The sequence below is a fragment of the Enhydra lutris genome, unplaced genomic scaffold, assembly GCF_002288905.1.
Source record: "Enhydra lutris kenyoni isolate GAN:26980312 unplaced genomic scaffold, ASM228890v2 scaffoldscaffold1, whole genome shotgun sequence".
Lineage (NCBI taxonomy): Eukaryota > Metazoa > Chordata > Mammalia > Carnivora > Mustelidae > Enhydra > Enhydra lutris.
In genome coordinates, this window is record NW_019154085.1 from 88,206,471 (window position 1) to 88,233,642 (window position 27,172).

General features: G+C 35.0%; 1 protein-coding gene across 5 annotated transcripts in view; it reads right to left on the minus strand.

Annotated features, from left to right (window-relative positions):
• Positions 1-27,172, minus strand: part of LOC111142104 (kynureninase) — a 134,381-nt gene that overhangs the window by 13,349 nt on the left and 93,860 nt on the right. The gene's annotated exons all lie outside the window — the stretch shown is intronic.

Below are 27,172 nucleotides of genomic sequence, written 5' to 3' on the forward strand. Positions count from 1 at the left end.
AAAAAACAAACCAATGATGGGGAGAAGACTGCTACTTGGCACCTATCAGTTTTCACCCAGTTTTTCATCAGAGAAGGGGCAATGCCTCTGAAGCTACCCAGCCATTATAAAAGGAGAAATGTAAATGTCCCACAAATTCAGAAAAAAAAAAAGGCTCAATCTCAGTAACAATTTTTAAAATGTGAAGTATCATAAAAATGAGACCATACTTCATGTATCAAATTGGCAAAATCATTTTTAAAAAATGAGGCCTATTTTCATCAAAGATTCAAAGAAAAAGAAATGAGTCCTTTGTCTTTTTTTTTTTTCTTTTTTTGAGATTTTATTTATTTATTTGTCAGGGAGAGAGGGCATAAGCAGGGAGGAGGGAGAAATAGACTCCCTGCTAAACAGGGAGCCTGACATTTGATTCAATCCCAGGACCTTGGGATCATGACCTGAGCTGAAGGCAGTGGCTTCACCGACTGAGCCACTCAGGAGTCTCATGAGTACTTTGTCTAATCATGAGAATAATAAGTAAAAAAACCTATCAAAAGTACAGTTTGAGAATTTATATGAAAAATATGTGTAATTTCCTGTCCCAGGCCTTTTACTCTTTCCAATTTATTCAAAAGACTATTTGGATTACAGTATTCAGAATACCTTAAGATTTATGTACTAGGACCTGAGTACAATACTATTTACAATGTCAATAGCTGATAAAATGAATTATACTACTTTCATACAATGGAATACTACTGAAGCCATTATAAAAATCCTATTTAAAAGAATATATATTCAAAAAGGATAAAATGGAGATCACAATATTTAGAATATTATTCTAATTTTAGAATAAAAATATGAAAAAGCCAATAAAACATAATTCATTTGTATTTAACTCTGGTCAAAATGTTAAAATCTTTTATTTGTTTTATTCTTATCTATATCAGAATTTTCTGGAGAGCATGTATTGTTGTTGCATCAGAAAAAAAATCTATAATTAAAATTTTATAACCCATATTCATTAGTTCAAACTTTAATTCTAAAAATTAGCTTATTTTGTATACTCTGAATATATATATACATATATTTCTATATATACATATACACATACATATATTTTTCTATATATATAAATTTTATATCTAGAATTAGTTAGCAAAAGTTGATTATAGATAACTAATGCTTTTACCCTTTGAAGTATCACATGGCTTCCCTTTTCTTGAAGGGAAAAATTCATAGCCTATTAGTCCAAGCATAACTTCCAAACCTTAGTTTTAGTGTTTCTTTTCTCATTTCAGGTGATTCATCCTCAAAACCTGTCAAACACCCCTCCCCACCTACCCCAAGACCACAGTTTCTCTGGCTGAAATGCTTACATGGGTAGAAATTGTGTAAGAGCAATGGAAGAAAAGAACCAGGGCACAGCAGCAGAAGTCCAAGTGATGTAACACTTGAAGAGGTTCCAGGAAATTTTCAGGAAATTCCTCTACTTTCTGAAGAGAAGGCCAAATTTCCTTATTTTAATTTCAAAAGCTACTCCCTTGATAAAATCCTAAGTAAAATACAGGGGTGAGCAGGATCATTTTCAGAATGGCTGTTATATTAAAAAGGAAAAGACATTTTTATATAAAGAAACAAGAGGAGCCCTAACAGTTGGAAGTAGTCAGAGAATGAGATAGCTGAAAGGCTACCCTGTTCCTTTCCCCTTTCAGTTCAGGTGTCTTCCCAGATTGCTGATCCAAGAAAATTCAACTCATTCAGTGAAGACCCCTGAAAGAAAGAACTGGGTACTGCAGTCACAAAGATTTATAAGAAAAATGTAAAAGTAGAGAAATCTACACACACACACACACAAAAACATTCACCAGGAAAAGGTTGCCAGAAAACTGATGGAACATAAAAAGCAAGGAGTTAAGTAAATCAAGCAACAGAAACTTAATGAAATAATATTTCATACAATGCAAAACTACCCAGTAGAAATGCAGGAATAGGACTGGTATAGCTTGACAACAGGAGGGGTGAACAAATTCTTGCAGAAATCAAGAAAAAATCAGGAAAGAAAAATAAAACACATAAAAGAAATAAAGAGTTTGGGAAGAATGCAAGGAAGTTAGGAAACTAGAAAAGACACCCAGGTCAGAGGACAGCTGTGAGAAAAAATAAACCAAAGGAAAAAAAAAAGGAAAAAAGAAAGAAAAAAGATTTAAAAGAGTCAAGAGAGAATGTTATAATAAGCAAAGTTGTTGTGTCATAACCAAAAGGAATCTCCAAAGACAAGCAAAAAAATAAAAAAAACAGAAAAATTTTTTTTTAAAAAGTTGTAATTCAAGACGACTGAATAAAAAATGACTTGAATCAGGTATAATGAAAAAAATGCAACACTGAGTGAATTGAGGAGGATAACCGAGAGTGGTTTTATTTATTTTATTTAAAGTTTGTTAAGGTTATTGGATTTTAAACATGAAGGAAAAAAATGGGATTCCAGGCAAAAATGGTGAGGACAGAATAAAGGAAAAAAAAAACATTAGATTTGTCTCAAATTTATCAAATGCAACCATTCAATGACGAGGATAATGTAAAAATATCTATATAATATCCCCCACCATAGAAAAAAACATAATGCATGAATATTATGTGTGGATAAGCCAAATTGTATAAAGATTATGGTGTTGATCAAGCAAGAGATCAGCTAGTATTTCGCCATGAATTCTTTTCTTCTGTTTTGATTTTTTGTTTCAAATTTTTATTTCAATTCCAGTAAGTTAACATATAATGTAATACTGGTTTCAGGAGTAGAATTTAGTGGTTCATCACATATATGTAACACCCAGTGTTCATTATAACAAGGGCACTCCTTAATGTCCCTTTAGCCCATCCCCACCCTCAATTTGTTCTCTATTGCTGAGTCTTTTATGGTTGCTTCCCTCTTTTTTTTTCCTTCCCATATGTTCATTTGCTTTGCTTCTTAAATTCCACATATGAGTGAAATCATATGGCATTTGTCTTTCTCAGACTGACATATTTTGTTTAGTATAATACAATCTAGTTCCATCTACATTGTTGCAAATGGTAAGATTTGATTCTTTTTGATGGCTGAGTAATATTCCATACATACAAACACATACACAGACACACACCACATCTTTATCCACTCATCAGTCAATAGACATCTGGGCTCCTCCCATAGTTTGGCTATTGTTAATAATGCTGCTATAAACATCGGAGTGCATGTGCCTCTTTGATCCCATGAATGCTTCATAAAAATCTACATGAGGGTAATTAAGTTAGCCAAGAGATGCCTGAGGACATTATGACAAAAGGTATGTGGTGACTTTCAAATGCATTTAATTATAGGACTAGAATTAAAGAAATGTAGAAATGAAGGTGACAAAACATAATGAAAGAGAATGTTGTATGACAATGTGAAAGTGGGTAACTGGCAAAATAGGGGTAATAAAGTAATTTCATTGATCATCTATACTTAAACTTGATAAATCAAATAACAGAAATATAATCAGATCTAAGAATATCACTAAACACCAAGAAAGTCAAAACAGACTAATTTGGCCAGAAAGAAAGGAAACCTGCTAAATCTTTTATTGGTTGTGGAAGGGAACTAATAGAAGAAAACAGGAAAGACTACAATTTTTAACTAAAATATGAACATTGGGGAGGGTATGCGCTATGGTGAGCGCTGTGACTTGTAAGACTGATGAATCACAGACCAGCACTCCTGAAACAAATAATACACTCTATGTTAATTAATTCAAAAGATCTTTAAAAATATAAAATATCAGAACTATTTGCTGAAAAGCAATGAACAAAAAAGCAAAACGTATCTCGTGTTCGAAGACTAAGAAGATCTAAAAACAGAAAAAATGACACTGAATGGAACTGAATTAAGACCAGACACAGTCATCAAACAATAAATCAAAGAGAATCTGTTTAAATGAGTGATTCAGAAAAAAAAAAAACACACTAAAAGGGTGAGCACAGATGTAAGTGGCAAATGCAAAAATAAAGCATGGGTGGATGCAGTCTTTACATCAGACAAGATGAAATTCAGACCAAAAAGAATTAAATGGTTTTATAATGCTGATGAATATAATCACAATAAGACAAAACAATTATTAATTTCTACTTAAGAGGTAAATCAAGTAAACAAAATATCAAGTAAGAGGTAAATCTAATTGATGTTGAATGCTTATCCCCGAAATAAAGATTGTAGCTTTTTGAAAAGTGCTCATAAAATACTGACTAAAATTAACTACAAAATAATGTAATATTTCCTAAGTGGATATATTGCTGACTATGTCTTCTGATTACAATCCAATAAAATTAGAAATTATTAAGAAACTTAAAAACAAAAACAAAAACAAAAACCAAGAAGACTCAATTACTTGGTAAGTTAAAAATTACTCAATTACTTGGGAAGTCATCTCAAATTACTTTTATGATCAAACTGAAATGGTAGAATTTCTTTAAAAATAATGAAAACACTATAGATCAGTATCTTTGGGTATTGCTAGAATAGTGCATAGAGAAAAATTCACAGCTTTAGATGTCAGATCAATAGAAAACATTTTTTAAATGAAAGAAAATAAATCAATCATAAGACTAAAAATTCACACAGAAGAAAATAAACTAAAATAAAGATATAATACACAATGAATAAAGATAAAAGTTGGAATTATTGGTTAGAAAACATAAAGTAAGTTACAATGATATATAAATAATCCGTTTTGGTGAGAGTGAAAGATATCAATGAATTGAAAAAACACAAGACAAATGTAGCTATAAAAAATAAAACGTTACGGGGAGGAATAAACACAAAATAGTGAAAAGAAAGAGCATCAAAATAGACTGCTAAAATCAGTTTGATTTTATTTCATCTTTTTTTTTTTTAAGATTTATTTATCTATTTGACAGAAAGTGAGACAGGGAGGGCAACAGAGAGCGAGCATGAGCAGGGGAAGGGCAGAGGGAGAAGGAGGCTCCCCGCTAAGTAGGAGCCCAGACATGGTCTTGATCCAAGAACACCAGGATCATGACCTCAGTGGGAAGGTAGATGCTTAACTGACTAAACCATCCAGGCACCGGTAAAGCCAGTTTTAAAACCTAAAATTAAAATGGATAATTTTCTAGGTGAATTTATTTATCCCAACTAATTCCAGCAAAGAAAAAAATATCAAAGCCTGTAGGTTTTAATAAAAGAAATAAAGAAACCTCTCAAATACCTAAAATTCCTAAAAGAAGGTGATCACACAGGGAAATTCTGCCACTTTTCAGAGTAAATAATTCCAAGGTTATTTAAACTACTTCAGAGCATAAAAAACAGAACAAATAGCAAAAAAAAAAAAAAAAAAAAAGAAAAAGAAAAAGAAAAAAAAGAAAGAAAGAAAGGAGTATAGGAAAAAGTCACACTTTTTTGGGAACAAACATAACATTAATATCAAACCAGGTCAGAATTGTATACATTAAAAAAAAAGCACAAGCCAATCTGACTTAAGAATATTAATACAAAAATCATAAACAGATTCAAACACATTAAAATAATGTGTTATGAAGAGTGCGATTTATTTAAGAAATGCAAAAAAAGTTTTATATTAGCAAATTTATTAATATACAATTTATTGTATTAATAAAGGTAAAAAGACAATCATAGGATCACCTCTATAGACCCTTAAAGACATTTTGAAAATTCTTCACCTGCTGTTAATTAAAAGAAAATTAAAATGAAACAAAATAGTAGTAAGACAACATTTATTGCAATGAAATATATTTTTGTCAGCCTAAAAGTCAAATTTGCACTTAATGGAGAGCACTAAATATGCTTTCAATTAATACAAAGATTTTGCTGGGACGCCTGGGTGGCATCTGGCCTTCGGCTCAGGTCATGATCTCAAGGTCCTGGGATCTGCATTGGGTTCCCCGCTCAGCAGGAAGTCTGTTTCTCCCTCTCCCTCTGCTCTTCCCTCCCTCTTCTGTCAAATAAATAAATAAAATGTTTACAATAAAAAATCCTCCTCTTTCTCTCAAATAAATAAAATCTTTACAATAAAAAATACTAAGACTTCGCAGTTATACAAATTGGAAATGAGTAAGTAAAGTATGACTACTTTCAAATTATAGGATTTTGTACCAGTATGAACAAAAATATTATTTAGTATGATAGTTTGGCACAAAGTTAATATGATAAATATCCAAAATCTAAAATGGCAACAAATGAATACAGTACCAAGAAATGTTCCAGACCTACACAAGGTAAAGTTTAAAACACTCCTGAATCCGAACAACAAGAAAGATTTGAATAATATTCCACAAAAAGAAAAAAAATAATGCTCCTCAAGTTAATGTGCAGATTTAGATGATCCCAGCAAAAAACACAAAAGATTTTATTTTATTTTTTAACTGGATACTAGATAAGCCAATGCTAATGCTATATGGAAAAAAAATCATAGTAGAAAAGCAATGAAGTCGAATATTTCTATAAAATATTACTATATTACAAAACTTCAGGATAAAAACAACATGGTACAGTGTTAACAAATCAATTAATATGCAATTTGCTACATTTAAAAAGCTAAAGAGAAAGTCATAGGGTTATCTCCATAGACTCATGAATCATAAGAGAAAATTCTATCAAACAACAATCTGTTTAAAAAAAATCATTTGTAACTCATGTCACAAGGTTAGTTAATCCTCTTAGTATAAAAATATCTAGAGACCAATAATATAAAAAATAACCCAAGAAAAATGACCAGAAGATCTGAATTGATCACATAGAAAATGAAAATGCCTCTTAAATGTTAAAAATACCTCTCCATTTACTAAAGATAAGAAAAATACAAATTAAAACTACACTGAGATACCACTGTTCACCTCTTAGATTGATTAAAATTTAAAACATATTATATATTCTCCTGGTATTAACATGGGTGCTGAGTAACTCATGTATTATTGTGGGGTGTAAACTGATGCACCCCCGCCCCTGGAGAACAAATGAATAACAGCTATAAAAGTTATAAATACATATACCCTCCCACCTAACAAATTCACTTCTGGGAATTTGTTCACCAGAACTTGTACAGGTATGAGGTGAATAGTGCATAGGCACCACATCCTTTTCAGCAACAGTTGAAGATTGAAAAGAACCTAAAATTCCTTCAATATTAGGTTGGTTTCATAAATCATGGTAAATCTATGTAATAAAATGTCATGTAATTGTTAAATTAAGAGTGAACAAGGAAGACTTCCATGTCCTGAAACGGGAATGATTATAAGCGACATGAAACAAACAGAAGGCGTAGAATAGAATGTAGAGTATCTTCCGTGTGTACTGAATACTTGCTGACTTTTATTTTTATTTTTCTCCCCCAACTAGAATGTAAGCTGATCAGCTCAGGGACTTGCCTCTCACTACTTGTAGATGAGTGTATGTAAGGAGGGTGATATGATGTGTGATTAAGCAGTCAGTAAGTGAAGCACTGATTAAGGCAGCTGAACCTGCGTGGTGATGGTCAGAGAGACTTTGCAGAGGAAGCTGAGTAGAAGAAAGAATATTTTGGCAAAAGAGGAAGGACTCTTCCAGGTGGTCAAAGCAGCATGTGCAAGACCAGAGCTATGAGAGGACAAGGTTCTTTGGGAGTCAAGTGACTTTCCAAAGGCAGACTACTCCAGGTTATACAATGGACAATTATCCCCAGCATTTGAGATGTAACCATAATGTACTGAAGAGGTATTATCTGAAATTTATTCAACATTTTAAAAACTTGCTTTTCTTTCCACTTTTAAAATCCCTCATTTAAAAACAGGAACCAAACTGTAAAAGGATCATTATCTGAAGTTATTATTTCTAGTGGTTAGAATACAAGGCAGAACTTTCTCAAATCTAATGTAAATATTAGCTCACATAACAACAGTTTGAACTCCATTCACAGGATAAACTGAGAGAAAATAAATTTTATGATACAATTGTTTATATGAGATTCTGAAGTTTATCGTAATGGATATTTACTTCGAGAAGCATTAAGCATTGATTTAAAAGACTCTTATAACAAAATACCTGAGATTTTTCTCAAAATGATTATGAAATCCATACACACTGAGAAAAACATCAACTTATATTGTACAGTAGAAGAAAAGAATAATTTAATAATCCTATTAAATATAAGGAGGTTCTTTTTCTTATTTTTAATAAAGATTTTATTTATTTATTTGACACAGAGAGAGAGAGATCATGAGTAGGCAGAGAAGCAGGCAGAGAGAGAGGGGGAAGCAGGCTCCCTGCCGAGCAGAGAGCCCAATTCGGGGCTTGATCCCAGGACCCTGGGATCATGACCTGAGCCGATGGCAGAGGCTTAAACCCACTGAGCCACCCAGGCGCCCTAAGGAGGTTATTTTTCTAAATGACGTATTCACATACTGAAAGATGTATCAATGACACAACAGAATTTTAATTATGGCTGCAGCTGAGATTTTGCCTCAGTTATGAAAAACATATTTCAACTGAAATAATCATTAACTGTGAGATTTCACATGATGGTAATGAACTTAATATTTTACCTACATCGATGCCCGCTTTTACTTTTAAAAGCCTCAGGGCAAGCTTTATTTTTAAAAGTTCACTTGCCAGGAGCACCTGGCTGGCTCAGTCTGTTGAGGGGCTGACTCTCAATTTTGGCTCAGGTCATGATCTCAGTCAGGGTCATGGGATCAAGGCACAAGGCAGGCTCCCCGCTTGAGATTCTCCTCCTTCCTCACCTGCTGCCCCTCCTGACCCCTGTGCTCGCCTGTGCTCTCTGTGTCTCAAATAAATAAATAAATAAATAAATCTTTTTAAAAAGTTCACTTGCCAAAATATTTCAATACAGTAAGTTTTGAGAGTACAGTATATTCCACAACAGGTTGGCATTTAGACTTACAGCTGAACGGCAGATTTTGTTTGAATGGTCTAAAGAGAAGAAGTAAAGGGGAAGGATATATTTCACAATGCAGAAAATAGGAAAGGCAATGCCTCAGTTTTCACAAGACGAAAGGCAATGCCTCAGTTTTCACAAGACCATTTATGTGGCATTACACTAAATTCAATTCAAGCCACTGAGTTTAGTTCAGAGTTCACTGATGAATTTCTCATTGTCTGAAGTTGACATTCTTTCTAAACGACACTATTCACTATTACTAAAATCCGAATTTCCAATTTTATATGATCTATTCCAGTACATCCTAAAATGTCTTGTTTTGAAGGGAGATATTTTAAATGGTCTCATTTATGTGCTCAAAAATCTATGATTATATTTCAGTGATCCTGCATATTGCCAATGTTTATCTCATAAAGAAAACAAAATAAAGAAAACAGTGGGGAAAACCTACTTAGGAAGTAAGAAGGAATATTCTACACATATGTAAATGAACAAATACCTAAACTTACATTTAATATGTCACTGTGCCTTGGGGAACATGAGAAAGTTTAAGAGTGTCAGGAGGTTACTGTTCTTTAGTCACTGGTCACGAAATCTCTAGCATCGGGAAAACTGGTCAGGTTTTCAGCTGCACACATTGACGCTGTGAATCATCATCACATACCAATTCATTCTGTCCGGCTCACTGAATATTTCACATGATGTCCCCAATAGGTGGTGTGTCCTCCACCCCTAGCACACACAGACTATGTGGGCTCATTTCCTCCCACCTCCACTGTCCACTCTTATTTTTTCTGTTTGTACTATGCCGGTCAATTTTAAATGAATTGATTTTTTTATTTTTAAAGATTATTTATTTACTTGTTCCCTCTCTCTCTGTGGCTCTGTCACATAAATAAAATCTTTTAAAAAATTAAAATAGTTATTTACCCACCAAAATTTATGACCTGATGATATTTACATATATAACTTTAAAGAATTATCGAATTTCTGATGGTAACTATAATCAATAATAAAATTAAAAGTATACTTATCAAAGTTCTGAAATTTTTTTGTTTTAAGATTTATTTATTTGAGAGAGCGAGCAAGTGAGAGAGGGAGAGAGAGCATGAGTTGGTGGGGAGGGACAGTGGGACAGGGAGAAGCAAGCTTTCTGCTGAACAGAGATCCAGATATGGGGCTCATTCCCAGGATCCTGAGATCATGGCTTGAGCCAAAGGCAGACACTTAACCAACTGAGCTAACCAGGTGCCCCCTGAAATGTTTTTATGTTAAATATCAGAATCAGAACCTATCTTAATTTGAACACATAATTGAGCTATATTAGTGAGTTAAATTGACTGGGAAAGCAAAACCACTATATAAAGTAGTTGTTTATATGTGAGGTCCTTACGTTTTCTGTGATGTGTATTTATTGAAAGCCCATTCTTTTAACAGTATAGAATTGTCATAGGTACTGAGGGGACTCACTCTCACTGAGGCTCAGATTATATTTGCAGAAAAAGGAGGAATTAGGGAAGAAGTTCTAGCCTGAATGAATTAGAACCATTTACCATCCTTTAGAACAGAGGCACTGACTATTTCATTTGTTTTTAGCATTTGAAAGGTAAGAAAAATGCTAGTTTGTTAGAGAATCATTTCTTCTGTAGTTACGTTTCAAAAAATAACATATTACACGAAATGCTTTCTATGGAAACATTCAGAATTTACCTCTTTGCATTTTCATTTTTAAAAATCTGAAGGCAAATATAGTGTCTATGAGACACGCCATGAAAGTTAGGGCTACATGTCTTTTTTCCAGTCCTTTTCAATGGGATCAAAATAAAAATTGGGAGAACCTTTCAATATGTTTTTCCTATTTAGGAACTTTTCTTTCATTCTTGTGTGTTTTCTAAAGGACTAGGTATTGTCATTTCTGCTTGTGGAGTGATATTAAAAATTCAAGAGCATGAGTTATGATGGTTGTTGGGAGTATCTGAGAGCAACATCAAAGACGCAGTGTGCGAACATGGTATCACAGGAGGAATGATAGGTTGCGCTTGCAAGTACTGATGACATGTTCATAACCTAAATGTGAAAGAAACAAGTGACTACATGAAGGGAAAAATGTGTTCTTCTTAGGGGAAAACAAACAAACAAACAAAACTGATTCCATAACTGAGGTCAGAGCATCATGTTTGACACTCTTATTTACTGAATCTATAAAAAGCATTTTAACTTCATATCTGAAAAAGTTCAAAAAGGATATTATGATTGTTTCTAAGTGGTCTGTCTCATTCCTTAATGATGATATGCTTCTTTTACATTTGCTTACTGAAGAGATTATATTTTGCTATGTAAGGGCTTAGTATGAAGGGAACCAGCCTCTAGACCCCATTGGAGATTCTAACTATTCCCCATTCATCACCCTTGGTCCCGGCACCCACATCACTCCTGAGTGGAAGTTATATAAGCCCACACTACCTTTCAGAGTGGTGTAGCTAATCAAATTATTGGTTCTTATGCCAACAGGAAATCTTATTCAAAAGACATGGTTTAATCAAGTTTTTCACAACAAACTTTTAACAAAAAAGGACCAAACCAAGACATGTTGGCTGGGAAATGGGCATGACAGTTTCATGTCATTTCACTTAACCTTTGCAATAACACTCTGAGGTAGGTATTATTTCCACACTTCCTTCTGAGAAAAGGAAGGATTACAGAGGTTGAGTGATTACCCAAAGGAACATAACTAAATAAGCCCATATCCTGCTCAGTATATATAAGCAGGAACCCTGACCCTAAGCAAGAACCTGTGGTTGAGATGGCATCAGCAGAAGGAAGTTGAAGAACAGGGTTCAGAGTATCTTAACAAGCCAATAGGCAAGTAGAAGCTGAGATGCCCAGAGCAGGAGCTAAAATAGACATGGGTAACGTCAACGGTTTAATGAAGTTAGAGTAAAGTTGACACTTACTATTCGTGAGTTTACTTCTAACATTTCTGCTCCTAATTAAATTACTTTTCTTTTTTGAAGCTTATTAGAATAAATCAATGTATCTATCTATCTTTCTTTAAATCTTTTCAGCATTCCCCTGGCCCCATCCACCCACCCCCACACCCACAGGAGCCCCCCTCCAGGGAGGAGGGACAGCAAGTTTTTCTATATTTCACTCATTAATTCTTCACATGTAGTTAATGAGACTGCTAGAAGGTACAGACAAGAGACAGTACAGTGAGCTAGAACAGAAATTGTCCTTGTCCACAGAGTTTAAAATCTACTGGGCCTGGCTGGAGGTAGGAACTAATTAAGTAGGTATTAATTCAACAAAAGGGTGGGTGGGTTCCTCCCATCCCTGCCTCCTGGTGTTCATGCCTTGTATCACCCCTTCCCTTATAACTGTGGGTGGACCTGTGAGTCTTCATGGAGAAGCAAGCATCCAGGGGACATACTGAGGTGGGACAAATTGACAGAAGGAAAATGGACTGGAACCTAGATGTCTGATATAACCAACAGCTGAAGAAGACAGAGTTGCCAACATATTCCATTAGGAGTGAGATATTGAGTGGACTGAAACGCTGAAAGAAATGAAACCGTAGGCTCGGGAAGGTAAGTTCAGTTTCATCAACTTGAATTTTGAAGTTATTAAATGAAGGAAAGGAGAGTAAGAGAAGCAAAAGAAAAGAAACAGCTCTTCATAGAGGCTCTTCATAATTCCCCAACAATTAGTAGTAAATGGGATCAAAGTACACTAGAATAGGGAGGTAATAATGTAACTTTCTACATAACACAGCACTACAGTCTGATTATGGATGAGACAGTAATGTCAATAACTTCAGTGATCAAAGCCATTACTTGAAGAAAATATTCATCAAAACAATTCCACAAATTGTAAATACAAATTCTCCTAGTTTTATGCCATGTAGCCATAAAAAAATGGCAGGTAGAGACACTCCATGTAGTATGTGCATCAAAGTCCTGAGGCCATTAGTTGTGAACTATTTCAAACCATCATTGATTTTTCATATGCTGCTTTTCTTCCTTTGCATCTTTATTCTGATAAAAAGTATCCATAATTACCATGTTCTTTTAATAATGGGGATATCTATTTTTAATCTTAATTAAATTCTAAATGTTAGTTCTTGGGGAAATGATTGCAACTGTCTAAAATTAATTGCTGTACACTTTCACTTGATAAAAAGAAATTTAATCATTCAAATGGGATATTACAACAAAAGAATGACATTTTTCTTATTAAAACTTATTTTTACCCATAACCCCTTGTGAAACAAGAAAGTATTGAGATTTCTTCTTTAATGTCTGACATTTTTCAGGTTATTCAATATTTTCATGAAAAACAACATCAGTGATATGTTTTTAATAGAAGATACTATGCTACTGTAACTCTTAACCTACTAACTAGATTAAACTTTTTTTTTAAAGATTTTATTTATTTATTTGACAGATTGAGATCACAAGTAGGCAGAGAGGCAGGCAGAGAGAGAGAGGAGGAAGCAGGCTCCCTGCTGAGCAGAGAGTCGGATGTGGGGCTTGATCCCAGGACCCTGGAATCATGACCCAAGCCGAAGGCATAGGCTTTAACACTCTGAGCCACCCAGGCGCCCACTAGATTAAACTTTTGAAAAAAATTGTTAATTTAAATAAAATGATAAAAGAATTCTATTTACCAAAATAATAGGTATGAGATAAAGGCTTTCCCTCATATTATCTTCCAACAGAACAATGTTTGAGCAATGTGAATCCAGGTGACTGACTCCTCAACTAGTCTTGTAGAAATGGTCCAACAAGGGGCACCTGGGTGGCTCAGTCAGTTAAGCATCTACTTTCAGCTCAGGTCATAATCCCAGGGTCCTGGGATGGAGCCCCATGTTGGGTCTCTCTGGTCGGCAGGGAGCCTGCTACCCTTCTCTCCCTCTTCTGTTCTCCCTGCTTGCTCTCTCTCTTTCTGTCAAATTAATTAATTAATTAATTAAATCTAAGAAAAAAATAATAATAATAAAAAGTAAACACCTACAAATGGTCCAACAAGTTTAACTTAGGGATGCATGTGTTTCTCCTGATTTAAGTTCCTATAATTGTTTAATATTGTTTGTAATTGTTTAATACTTCTTTTCAAAAGATTTTATTTATTTATTTGACAGAGATCACAAGTAGCCAGAGAGGGAGACAGAGAGAGAGAGGGAGAAGCAGGCTCCCTGCCGAGCAGAAAGCCCAATGCGGGGCTCCATTCCAGGACCCCGGGACCATGACCCGAGCCGAGGGCAGAGGCCCAATGCACTGAGCCACCCAGGTGCCCCAATTGTTTACTACTTTTGAAAGCAACAGACTCAAATGTTAACTGAACTTTCATTATGAGCCACTGCTCTAAGCAATTGATTTTTATAAAATAATCCTATGATTTAGATACTATCATTATCTTCACTATACAGATGAGGATACTGAGGTTTCAAGACTCTTGATAAATAGTCTAAAATAACACAAGTGATAGTTGTTGAAACATAAATGTACATTGAGACCCTTATGATCAAGAATATTCACAAGCAAATGCAAAAATCACCTGGGGTATATATTTTTTTTAATCAATCAGAGATTCTATAAAAGCAGTTATCCCCCAGATTACTTAAAAAATGCACTTAGGTTTCTGAGTTGTCAGAAATATACAATATTTTTCTTGAAAACTTTTCTATATATATATTTTTACTTTCTCTTTTTTAATAATCTCTGTAATCAATTCCTCTTCTTCGAAGAGCACTGACTGAGGCATCTAATTTAGTAAACTTGGAAAAGCATATTGTTTGTATATCGCATGTTGAATTCTTTATAGACGGAATGCGGATTGTTTATAGTCAAATAAAGAAATGGTGATTTTAAAAAAATTCATTCAAGCACAAAATAATCACAAAAAATCTAAGGGAAAGTTAAATTCATTTTAAGACCCCACCATATGGAGCTTAGGAAAGACAAAATAAAATACAAAAGGAATGTAATCTAAATGAAATATTGGCATGAATTCTATAAAGCAAATATTCCAAAGCTAATGAAGTAAAGTTAAAAACCATTAAATTAGTTTATAAGTAGCTATTATCACATCAGGCTCATAAATCATTTCTACAAACTGAAATATGAACAATAACAATTAAGATGCAATCTCATTGCACTTGGACTAGAAATTTTAATCTTTTGCCACCAAAAACTAAAGATCAAGCAGGGAGTTCATTTACTTAGAATACATTAACAGAATTCTAAGAGAAGGTTTTGGAAGAGGTCTGATAAATAATAAAAAATAAAGGTTTTAATATGCTTTGTGTTCTTTGAACATCATAAATTTCCTAAAAGGAGTTTCAAATAGGTATTATCAAATGGAAAGCATCGCTTATTATAAAAACATTTTTGGGGCATGATATTCAAATTCAGTAAGAGAAGACCACCAGGGATCCACTGAATATGATTTTGGATGCTAAGAGTTATGAAATGAAATACCCAGCTCGCCTTGATCTCCTTAGCAAGACTTTAATGGCAGAATCTCCAGTATGAATCCCTGAATATTTCATGCACTGAATTAATTTAACTTATTCCACAAACCCCTTACCTCTCCTTATCCTGTATCTCACCAAAACAACTTTTCCCAGTCTCCTTAATCTATGTTAAAAATGCAGTTCATCACTAGAGCAATTCAGCAAATGAGAAAATTACACCACAACCGGTTCTAAATAGTACATTTCCACAAAAGACTGCTTACATAATGTCCTTTAATTTGATAATTTATTACCATACATTTAATAATTTTAGTTTGTGTTTAGGAATATAAACCTGACTGAAGTTTTTTTTTTTTCTCTTCCTTTTCCTCTTTCTCATCCTCTTTCCCAACCCCTCCCCCTTCACCTTCCTCATTCAGTCCCTTCCTCTTCCATCCCTAGCCTTCCTCTTTCTTTCTCTCAAAGTCATAACTGAAAACTAAATACAATAGTCTTACTGCTTTCATGGCCTCAAAACATGTTTTGAATCAAATTGTTAGGGCATTGCTAAAAAAAAACATGGAATATTTGGGGTACAGCATAATTGTTTATTCTTAGAAATCTGTAACAGCAACTGGGGATAAATTTGAATGCCTGTCATCTCATATCGTAATGCCCTGTATAACCTAAGCTCAAGTAAAAGTATATCACCTAAGATCCTCATCAAATAATTATATTTCACAGAATCAAAAAGTTCCACAGAAGTTGTTTTATTCAGAAGTAATGAGAAATTTATTCATTCAAATAGCTTTTATATATTCTTAATTTTCCTAATAAAATTTTGGCAGCTGAACTTTAAGAAATAGGCATATAGTAGTCCTTTATACTTGAGAAAAGGAAAGAGATGAGGTTATAGTCAAGTTTGTTACAAATCTGTCTGGACTTACCCCTACTTTACTGCATCCACTTACCGCAAAAGGGTGGATGGGGATAAAGGTCACTGAAGTCATCGATATAGTTGACGACACCCATATTTCCATCAAACTGGTTTCAGTTTCTAACTTATCCCTAGAGGCAGTCCACCATATTCTGATGCATTTTTATTGTTTGACAATCAGAGTTTAAAAGCGAGAAGAAATCTTAGCAGATCCCTCATGCCTAATTATTATTCCCCACAAGGAAAGCTGAAGAGACCTGAATTTGTTAACTTGTTCCATGTGAACAGCCAATGGCTTCCGTCTGTCTTTAAGATTAGAATTGAAATTCCTTATTTGGAATGCAAGGAACTCCATCTTCTGGTCTCCGACTGGGATGCAGGTAAAACCACCCTGCCTTGAACACTCTACCACTGCCTGTTCCCCTCCAGTCTCAGTAAGACTTGGGAGAATTTCTGCAGTCAGCTTAAGTATCCCCTCCTCAACAAAGGTTTCTCCAATCTCTCCTTCCTTTTGCTGGTCACATAGAAAGGACAGTAGGAGCTCATTCATATCTGTATACCCTTTGTACTGTGTACTGTATTGCCTACAGTAGATCTCAAGAAATACTTTTTTAGCTGATAAATGAAATAACTACATGACATTTAATTAATGATTTAGCATCCTTCTGCCCAAACATCCAATTAATCCTTCCCCTCTAACCACAAACTTTTTCTATGTCCTGTTGACTCAACTTTCTAATAACTTTTAACTCTATCCTGCTTTTTTCATCCCATTAGCCATGACCATATTTTAGGTAGTGAGCAGCTCACTTCTGTATGACTGCTGACATCCTTTAACTGACATATATATGTTTCTGTTCTTGACCTCTTTCAGAGTGCTGCCATCTTTTATAATAGATCCTTAATCTATACAACTTCTCATCACCTCCTCTGCTACTCTCCCGCTTTCAACTGTGATCCCCTGCCTGCTTTCTGTAATGGCTCCCCAGCTGGTCTTCCAAAGTCTACCCTTACTGTCTGTCCTATAGCCTATTCCCAACAAAGCCACCAGAGGGATGATTTTGCAAGTTGCTGTGTCATGTCCTATTTCTGGCCAAATGGGAATGGAGCCTGTGTCTTCATATAACCTTGATTAAGGGCCTACATTTTCTGGACCACCCCCCTCTCTAATTTCACTTACTAATCTCCAGTTGGCTCAATCTATTCCAGCCATGCTAGCCACTTTGCTATTCCTCAAATATTCAAGACACATTCACGTCTGAGAGCTTTTATGCTTAGATACTCCCTCTGCCTGAACTGTCTTCACCAGATAACTGCTCGACCCAAACCCCACCTCCTTCACCTTTTCATCCACATTTTATTTTCCCAGTGTGGGCTTTCTTGAACACTTTAAATATGCCATGTTGCCAAGGATTCCATGGATAGTGCTGTTATATCTTCTTTTCCCTCCTGTTTTTCCACGTGTCTAAAGGACTTACCAACTTCAAACATATTAAATAATTTTCCCCTTATTATAGGTATGGTTCATCTTCTCTTGGTGGAATGTATATGAAGACAAGCATCTTTGCTTTGTTTGTCCATACATCCCACTTTAAAAATTGCCTGGAATATATATAAATATATGATGCTCAATAAATATTTATTTAATGACTGTGAAGGTACTACAGGGGTGTTATACAATTATAAGTCAAAATTCTTCCACAATATTTACTGAAAATACTAACTTCTTTTTATAAACAATCATAGATTTATTTTTTGGGGGGGATGGGGGTGGCTGTTCATTTTGGTTGTTCCACGCTCTATTCACCTAGTATCAGCCGAAGTTGTTTCTCCCAGCCCCCACTGACAGTATCTTTTAGCTAATCAAAACACCTTAGATGACCAAACACAAACAAGGAAGGGTTTGAATATACTGAAACTCTGCCCTCAGGGCAGATCCATTGGGTAGGATTTAGGCCCGGTTGCCAGGTACCCAATCTCCCAATCACATTCCCAGGCCGCTCCTCACAGCAGCACATTAACACTGCAGAATCGCCCTGCAGAGTGAGAAGAAAGGCTTGGACACAGAAGCTACAACTGCTATAGTCCAAGGAGATACTGGAATCCAGACATAACAGTAATTCAGGTACATGTAAGGAAGTAGGAGCTGGTGCATAAGAATAAGGATAAGAGAAAGCAATAGAGTAAGAGATTTAAAAAAAAAACTGAAAGAAAAAGCAAGAAGGGTGTAATTCCAGGCAGTGGGTGACCAGCACATTCGGAGGAAAAGTAAAAGCATAGCTAAGTGACAGAAGAAGATTCAAAAGTGTTAGTGACAAACAAAAATCTCAAAAACTGACAAAATAGGTTGCTTAGCTCGTAAATTGTACATTCATCCCTTGATGCCAGCAATTAGTTGCCAAGAATGACTATTAAAAGGCTTGACATGTCCACAATATTAGGTAAAATATTACCAACTCACTCTAAGTTAGAAAAGATCTCTATCAAATCTTATTTTCTAAAAAAACATTCATCTGTTCACAATTGCTCTGTACTTTCTAAGTTTACTGATTTAATGCTGCTCTGGAAAATAGTATGAGAAGATATCACGAAACTCAATTTCTTTTCCTCCTCTCATTTGCTCACTCATCTGTAAATACTGTTTGGAGTGCTTCACTTGGTTCTGTTACATATTCATTACATCCTCAAATCTTACTCAACAGGAGGTTTGTTCAAGTATGTCCAGAGATCTAAGAGTATGACAAGTGTAGTTATAAAATAAAAAAGCTCTTCCTGATATCATGAGTTTTGGTTAATGAAAATTATTTCCTAAAGTTTTGGAATAACATGGTATCCTTAAAAGAGCTAAGTCAATTATTTTCCTGTTAGGAAAGCTTTATTAACAATTAAATCCTTTGAAAATTTTCTGTATATACTTTCTGGAAATATATTATTATCTTGAAAGACTGGTTTATAATCCTTTGAGTAATATTGATGTTAAAAGTACAAAAACAGAGAGATGTCTGAATTTAGGACTTCTGAAAGGACCAGTTGCAATGTTGATTAAAATACTCATGAAGGATTTTTTAAATTGTCTGTAGCTAGTTTTCCTGGATATATTTGGTCTTTGTAGAAGCATATGGAAATGCATATTTAATTTGACAGTATTTTGAAAATCATGCCCCCTTCAGAATAACTTGTGAAGTAGAAATGCTTCCATATGCTAGAAGATGGTTTGTCTATTATGCTAAGAGTAAAGAAAGACATATATTAAACAACAAAATTTTAAAAAGTATTTTTTGGGGCACTCCAGATTAAGTAAGTAAAGAAAGATCATAAGGACAATGTCAGTCTATCACTTCTTGGCCTTTTGGCTAAGATCAAGTGTAGGACAATGTCACTCTAATCAAAAATTTAAAAATTAATTTATAATCAATTTTTAAGCTATCACATTGAACACATTAAGATGAATTCTCACAAGGATCACAGGGTCCTTAAAAAAAAAAAAAAAGCCATTTTCTGCCTAAGTTTCCATGGCTTGTACCAAACTTGTGCCAAATCTTCTGAGATCTTGACCAAAGCTGATTGGAGCAGAGATGAGAGCAAGGCATACTCTCTATACATGGACAGATCATGACAAAGAGAGAGACCTCAACTCTAGAGAAAATGACCATTTCTTCCCAATCAAATCTCCTCCTTTGGCATCGAGAAAACACAAGTAAACAAAGAAAAAAAGAAAACCCATCACATGAGCTCAGACCTTTGTTTGGAACAATATACAACAAGAGTTCTTTGTCATCTGTGAAGTTACTGGCCGTCTTGGAAGTACCTGGACCCAATGGGTCTGTGTGTAATGACCAAGTTCCCCGCACTGCCCCACACAGCAGGTTATCACTGTAGCATGGCTTTTTTGGCAAATCTTCAGAGCAAGAGAGCTACATGTTGAGCTATTTCTCAATTAAGAACAGATAAAAGTTTAGCAATAGTTCTTCATAGTTAATATTAAACAACAACAAAAACCCCTGCAGATTTCAAAGGTCACTTCAGGGGCAAAACTTGCAGTGATTAAAATAAGAGCTGAAGCTCTTTGACAAGTTTTAGTTTTGGTGTCTGAAAGGTTCATTGACCTCATATATCTTCAGAGACACTAGACTGCAATTTTAGAAGAGAAAATAAATTTTGAGATTTCAAAAGACTCCCAATTTCCCCACATTAATGATTATGTCATCATTATCTGAGAAGAATGATTTGCAAGGAACAATGGCTTTAATGTATCTTTTTATACTGATAATTACTATTTTGGCTTTCCTTTAGAGCCAGGATTACTTTATCTCCTGAGCTAAAAAAACAAAACAAACAAACAAAAAAACCCGAGATTATTTACTGAACTTATTTCTAATCATGATCACACCTCACAGTATAAATGTTATTTTTATGATCACAGCTTAAATTCACAACACAGAAAAACCACCTAGGTAATTTTGCATGGTACAAACTGTCAAGCCCAGAAGATGAGGGATCATTTTGGAAGTACTAATCTAAAATGGTTTCTGAATGAAGATACGTGTAGGTTGTATGTCATGATTCCATAGATGAGTTTTCTTCAACCAATGTATCATCTCTTGGACCCCTCACAGTAAGGATTTGGGGACTAGGACTTAGTATAACCTAATCCATGAGCGTGTCTTTGAAATTAGGTATGAGCAGGAAACAAACTCGATTTCACCACTGTTTATAATTTCTAAAATACTGTAGAACAGGAATATAGAGCAATTTTATGATAATAAGCAAACTTTTAAATGTTAAGCCAATAACTCAGATTCCATAAAAATTCTAGTAAAAAGTATAAGGAGGAAATGATCACCCGATATATCCCTTTAAGAAATGTCATTTAAGTAATTGTTCTTTATATTTTCTTAAATATGAAACTAACCAAGTGAAGTCTTTCTCATAGGCAACAATTTCAGCTTTCAAAGTAATAGAGAGTAAATTTATTCGCTTAGTTAACACAGCATTCCATTTAGCAGAGGATTTGTAACTAAATTTCCCCCCACCTTACTCAAGCTTTTCCAAAGCCCTTGAGTTAGACATTAATCCCTCCACTGCTCCAATGGCAATGTCTGATAAGTCTCCCAGCAAATTCTTTTTTAAAGATTTTAATTTATTTGACAGAGAGATAGGGAGAGCAGGAACACAGGCAGAGGGAGAGGGAGAGGAAGAAGCAGGCCTCCCCACAAGCAGGGAGCCCGATGTGGGGCTTGATCCCACATGACCTGAGCCGCAGGCAGACGCCTGACTGAGCCACCCAGGTGCCCCTCACCTAGCGATTAAGAAGCTGCCTATGGCACATATTCTAACCTTATGTTACCTGTCATTTAAATCATTTATTCAGTTACTAAAATAATCTCTCCAAGTGGATTATAAATTAAAATCATAGCAATATCTTATATTTACTTCCACCTGTGAAAGCTACTTGCACAAAAATATGTGTTGGTTACATCTGTTCATGTCTTCTTAATCGACTCAGGATCATTCTCTTTACATGACAAAGAAATGAGTACCTTAGAAAGGACACTTGTGTCGGAGTAAGATAAAACGGAAGTTTTACCATGTTTAATTCCTGCGGTTAGAGAGATACATGGGTATACGGGAACTCTTCATTATTTGATGACCAATGAGAAAAGGCCATTTAAAATAAAATTCACTTTAACCCAATAACCATATTTTATAGTAATTAATGGGAAAAATTAAATTTGATTGAGAAGCTCTTAAAAAATAAGTTTAAAATGATATAAAAATTAGGGGCCCCTGGGTGGCTCAGTCAGTTGAACAATAGCCTTTGGCTCCAGTTATGATCCTGGCATTGAGCCCTGTGTAGGGCTCCCTGCTCAGCAGAGCCTGTTTCTCCCTCTCCCCCGCTCACGCTCTCACTCTTGCTCATTTATTTATTTAAATAAATACTTAAAAAAAAAATTGTATAAAAACTAACTTGTAATTTGATAAACTCAAAGTATAATGTGCTAATTGTTAGAAAGAAAAAATAATAAAGTGTTCATTTTTGGTGTATTTTTTAAAAATATTGAGATAGAAAAATACAAACTTTCACATTACATTTAACTTTTTTGGCATGACCACAGAAATGATCATTTCTATAAAAATTTTTGAAGCATTCATCATTTCCTTTTAATCCCTGATATTCAAGTCATTTACTTTTGAAGTACCGTGTCTAATTTCCTCTACTTCATCTGTTATTGGTTCTAACTCTAACAGATTCTCACTGTCCATAGTTTTTTGATTCAGCAGTTTTTCAGTATCACTTGCACCAGGAAATTTTGAATCTCTTGAAACATTTTACTTTACAATCCATTTTCATTGTGTTGTCTGATATTTATAACATTCTATAATCAGCAAAAGACCAAAACTTTTTACAATAATTCATAGATATAGACGAAGAGAAAATTTCCTATTATGACAATCTTTGTTTTCCTACATTACCATGTATCTTTGGGAACTGGTTTAATTCTTTGATAATCAGAAAATCTTGTAATCTGAAGTCAGATTAAAGTAAGAGCTAAAAAGCAAGCCAGTGGCAAAGCTGTGTCTTCTACAAATGCCTAACATTGAAATCGTGTGTGGATGAGGTATTTCTGGGCTCGGGGACCAAGGGTTGAGGCATTGAGAGAATCAGTGAAAAAGTGAAAGAGTAAACTTTGTAAAATATAGAAGAGTCATCACATAAATTGGAGCAGAAGCAGAAGAAAACGGCACAATGGAGGCTTAGGGCTGTGGGTAGGAAGCATCAATGACAAAGGAGATGACCAAGGATATCTAATATGGCTGAGAAGTCAAAAAGTCATGGCTAAGAAGTGATCCATGTTAGTACTAAAAACTGAATGTAAGAAACAGGCTAAATGCATAGAACAGATACCCTGGGAGGCGGAGATCAAATCTGAACTAGAGATTCTGTCAAAACGCTGAGAAATCTATAGATATTTGCCTATCACATTTTAAAGGATCTGGAGACATGAATTTACATACTTCGCTGGTGTCACCTACACTTTCTTATTCTCTAGCCTTTAACAAGGAGACCTTACGCAGGTACTAGACAAGGATTTGATAAGTAGTTAATTCCAAAAGGATCACTAAGAAACCAAAACAAGGTTTAAATTATAGGTTAAGTTTTGGATGATGGCATTCTTCAACACTGCCTGGAAAAGTATGTAGAAAATCAATGTATCAAGTCAGCATTCCCCAGAACAAATGTGCATTAGATGATCTCCCCTCCTAACATTAATCGTCCAGTTGGGCCAAGCATGGCATATTTCTTCATGCCTCTTTTTATCCTTTCTTAGACGTTCCTGAATATTGTTTGGCATGTCTTTTTTTTTTTTAAGTTGCCAAATAAAAATAGTAATAACTTACATCTCTGACTTCTAAAATTTGCCTTAACTATGCACTGAGGTTGTCCAGCCTCTTTGGCTAGTTCTTTTTAACATTCAAATGACTTTTTAAAATAAAGGAAATGACTCAAGCCTTCAATAAAGCCTTAAAAATGACATCTCTATTTATAGGCCTCAATCAAACACCTCTAGCTGATTATGGAAATGTACTGCCATGATTTAAAATTCCAGTATTTTCATCAAAATTATCAGTATTCTCCATTCTTGGTCACTCAAAAAGCACACACACACACACACACACACACACAAATCCCAGGGGAAATGGACATTTCAAGGGATCTAATACATTGGAGTATTTGAAGGTTTGTTATGCCAGCATGGAAAGTGAAGAACAGCCATTGTCTAGTATGCATGGTTTGAATGGATGGGGTAAAAAATAAGTGACAGAAGGAATCTTAATAGCGCATATGATCCACTCCTCTCTTATTCTAGTCTCTCAAAAGAAAAAAAAATGTGTTATGTGTGGTGGGGGTTGTTGAACTGCAGTGTATGGACTCTTACAGAACAATCACTTTATGAGGTTCAGATATTTTTGAATCCCATAAAATCAAAAAGTATTGATCTAAAGTATACCAGGAAAGTCAACATTTATGAAGTAAAAAAGGAAATCAAAGTATTTAAGTCCTTTTTTTTAGTGACACATTTCTGATCCTCAAATGCCTACAATTAAAAATATCTCCCTTTATATCTCAGAATGATTATTAATTTTATAGACTGAGTTGCAGTCAGCCCTGAACGAGGAAAAAAAAAAAAGTAGCATTTACTCACAACCAGTTCTAATTTAGAGTAATTCTTAGCTACAGACAACGTTTAGAATATGACACTGGAATGAGAAAAGGTAGTGATAAACTAGGACAAGGTCAAATGCTAGTTGAGAAAAACAGCTTGAGTTATGATGCTTAATGCAGTGGATCGACTATGGACTGTACTCTTTCTCTTTATTGGCAAAAGGTTCTTGGAAAAAGTCTTAGGTCATCCGTTTGAACAATGGCCAAAATGCCTATTTAAACAAAAAAAGAAGAAGAAGAAGAAGGAGGAGGAGGAGGAGGAGGAGGAGGAGAAGTGAAATTCTTGGTACAGATGTAATTTACCAGTTGCTAATGGAAACATATAAGAAATACTTCAAAGTTATACACTGAATACTAAACTTTAGAATGCAGGGCTACATATCCTGGGATCCACTCGCTACACCTGGTGGGTCAGTCGCTTCCATAATGCCCTTCTTCACCACCCTTGATGAACATTTTTGCATTCTGTTTAATCACAAACTTAGCCTGCCCCAATCTTAACTTTGACCTTCATCCTGGTTTCATTTCTTTATTGAAGGCTTTGACTACACAATATTGCACTATGAATATATAGTCAAATAACATAAAAAACAATTTAAACATTTAAATTAAAACTTCTTGAGAAAGAATAAACGGCTGGATAATGAAATGTCATTTGTATACTATTTATTTACAATAACATGCTTAGCCACTAGATGTCACCCTTTAAAAAAGCAACAGCGTTCACAAAGTTTGTTATATTAATAGCAGTTACATCCCACTATTGGGTAGAAGTTGGCTCCACTGGAATTAATTACTTGGGCATGACAGAAAAAGAAGCTTTAACAACAAACAAACACCACCAGCTGGGGTTTTCTGTAGAGAGGGCTTCATGAGTCAAGCCTGATTTGAGTCTTGTCAGTCTCCAAAGCCAGAGAGTTAAAATGCGACAACAGATAATAACATATAATTCTCAAAAAATTTAAAAGCAAAGCTCTTGTACAAAGAGCTCATTCAACTTATTAATGAATGAGGAACCAAGAAGATGGTAAGCCCTGTACAAGAGAGAATTTCTGGAATGGAGGCTTACACAATCAGTTTCTCAAAGGTCTGCTGAAATGAACTTGGTTATGGATGTAAAACTGTTTAATGTCTTCAAAGTCACAAACCATAACCTCTGAGGTTGTGTTTTCTACTTAAGAGAAATGATCTCGGGACGCCTGGGTGGCTCAGTTGGTTAAGCAGCTGCCTTCAGCTCAGGTCATGATCCCAGCGTCCTGGGATCGAGTCCCACATCGGGCTCCTTGCTTGGCGGGGAGCCTGCTTCTTCCTCTCCCTCTGCCTCTACCTACCACTCTGACTGCCTGTGCTCACTCTTGCTCCTCTCTCTCTGACAAATAAATAAATAAAATCTTAAAAAAAAAAAGAGAGAAATGATCTCTACTATGTCTACTAGTCCAAAGTCTACTAGTTAACATCCAGTGAAGCAACAAATGATTTAGTTTCCATGAAGGACCACAGATAATGCTTAAACCACTGTGCTTAGCACTTTACATGTGCACTATCCTATTTTAGTCTCAGAATCATTGCCTATGAGGTAGATGTTGGTATGACCTCTATATAAAGGCTATAACACCGAGAGATCAAGGAACATTCTTCAGGGTATAGACCAGCGAGTGATCAAGGAGTAATATGAAGCTGTTCCATCTATACAGTCTTTCTCCTGGGACCAAAGATTTAACACATACAGTGTTCTAGAGGATGTCGGGATTCTGCCCACTACAACCCTTTCCCCTCTCCTGTTCCTCATCCATGAAGGGTAAATAGTGATAAAAGAACTCTCAGATGCAACAGACATTATCTCTAAGATCAGAATTTAACTGCTGACCCTTACATTCTCGAGAATTTGTGTAGATTATGTACATATCCCCCAATTACTCCACCAGCTTGTCTTTGGGTTGATGTAATACATCTGATCCTTTATTACAATTTAAACAAGTGGAGAGTGGGAAATGCGAGTAGTGGGGCTTCACCCAAGGGAAGAAATATCCTATATACTGTCTACATGGCAAACAATTGTGCTAGGTAAAACACCATCAGCGGGGTTTGCTAAAAATGAGAAAGAGACCTTTTAAAATAGGCATGGCACTCCTATAACATAGTAATGCTTTAAGTTCTTTTCAGAGAATTTGGGACATGGGAAGAAATGTAACGTACTGACAGTGTATTTGTGGAAGATGTCTTCCTGCCAAAATACCTGTCTAAAGAAAATGCTCTATTTAATTTTAAAACTTTAAAATCTTGAAGAAATTTTTGACATGTTTAAATGATCTGTAGCAAATCATCTTAAATTTCTTGGACTTATATGCGTAAAACCTCAGAAATGTGAGGTGCTCGAAGTTTTATTACTAATTCAGCTTCAATTCTTGTCAAGATTACACCACTCAGCCAGTGGCTGAGAAGACTCAGAAAACTAATCAAACTTTATTATATTACCTATTATGAGTCTAGACAGTCTTCATCACACACACTCTGACACAACAACTATGAAGGGAGCTTTTTGCAGAATATTATTTCTGTATCTCCACACCAGATAAAAACAAACGTACAAGTTCCCAAATAAAAATGTATGTATGTGTTAATAGATCACATTTGCATTTATACTTGCTCTA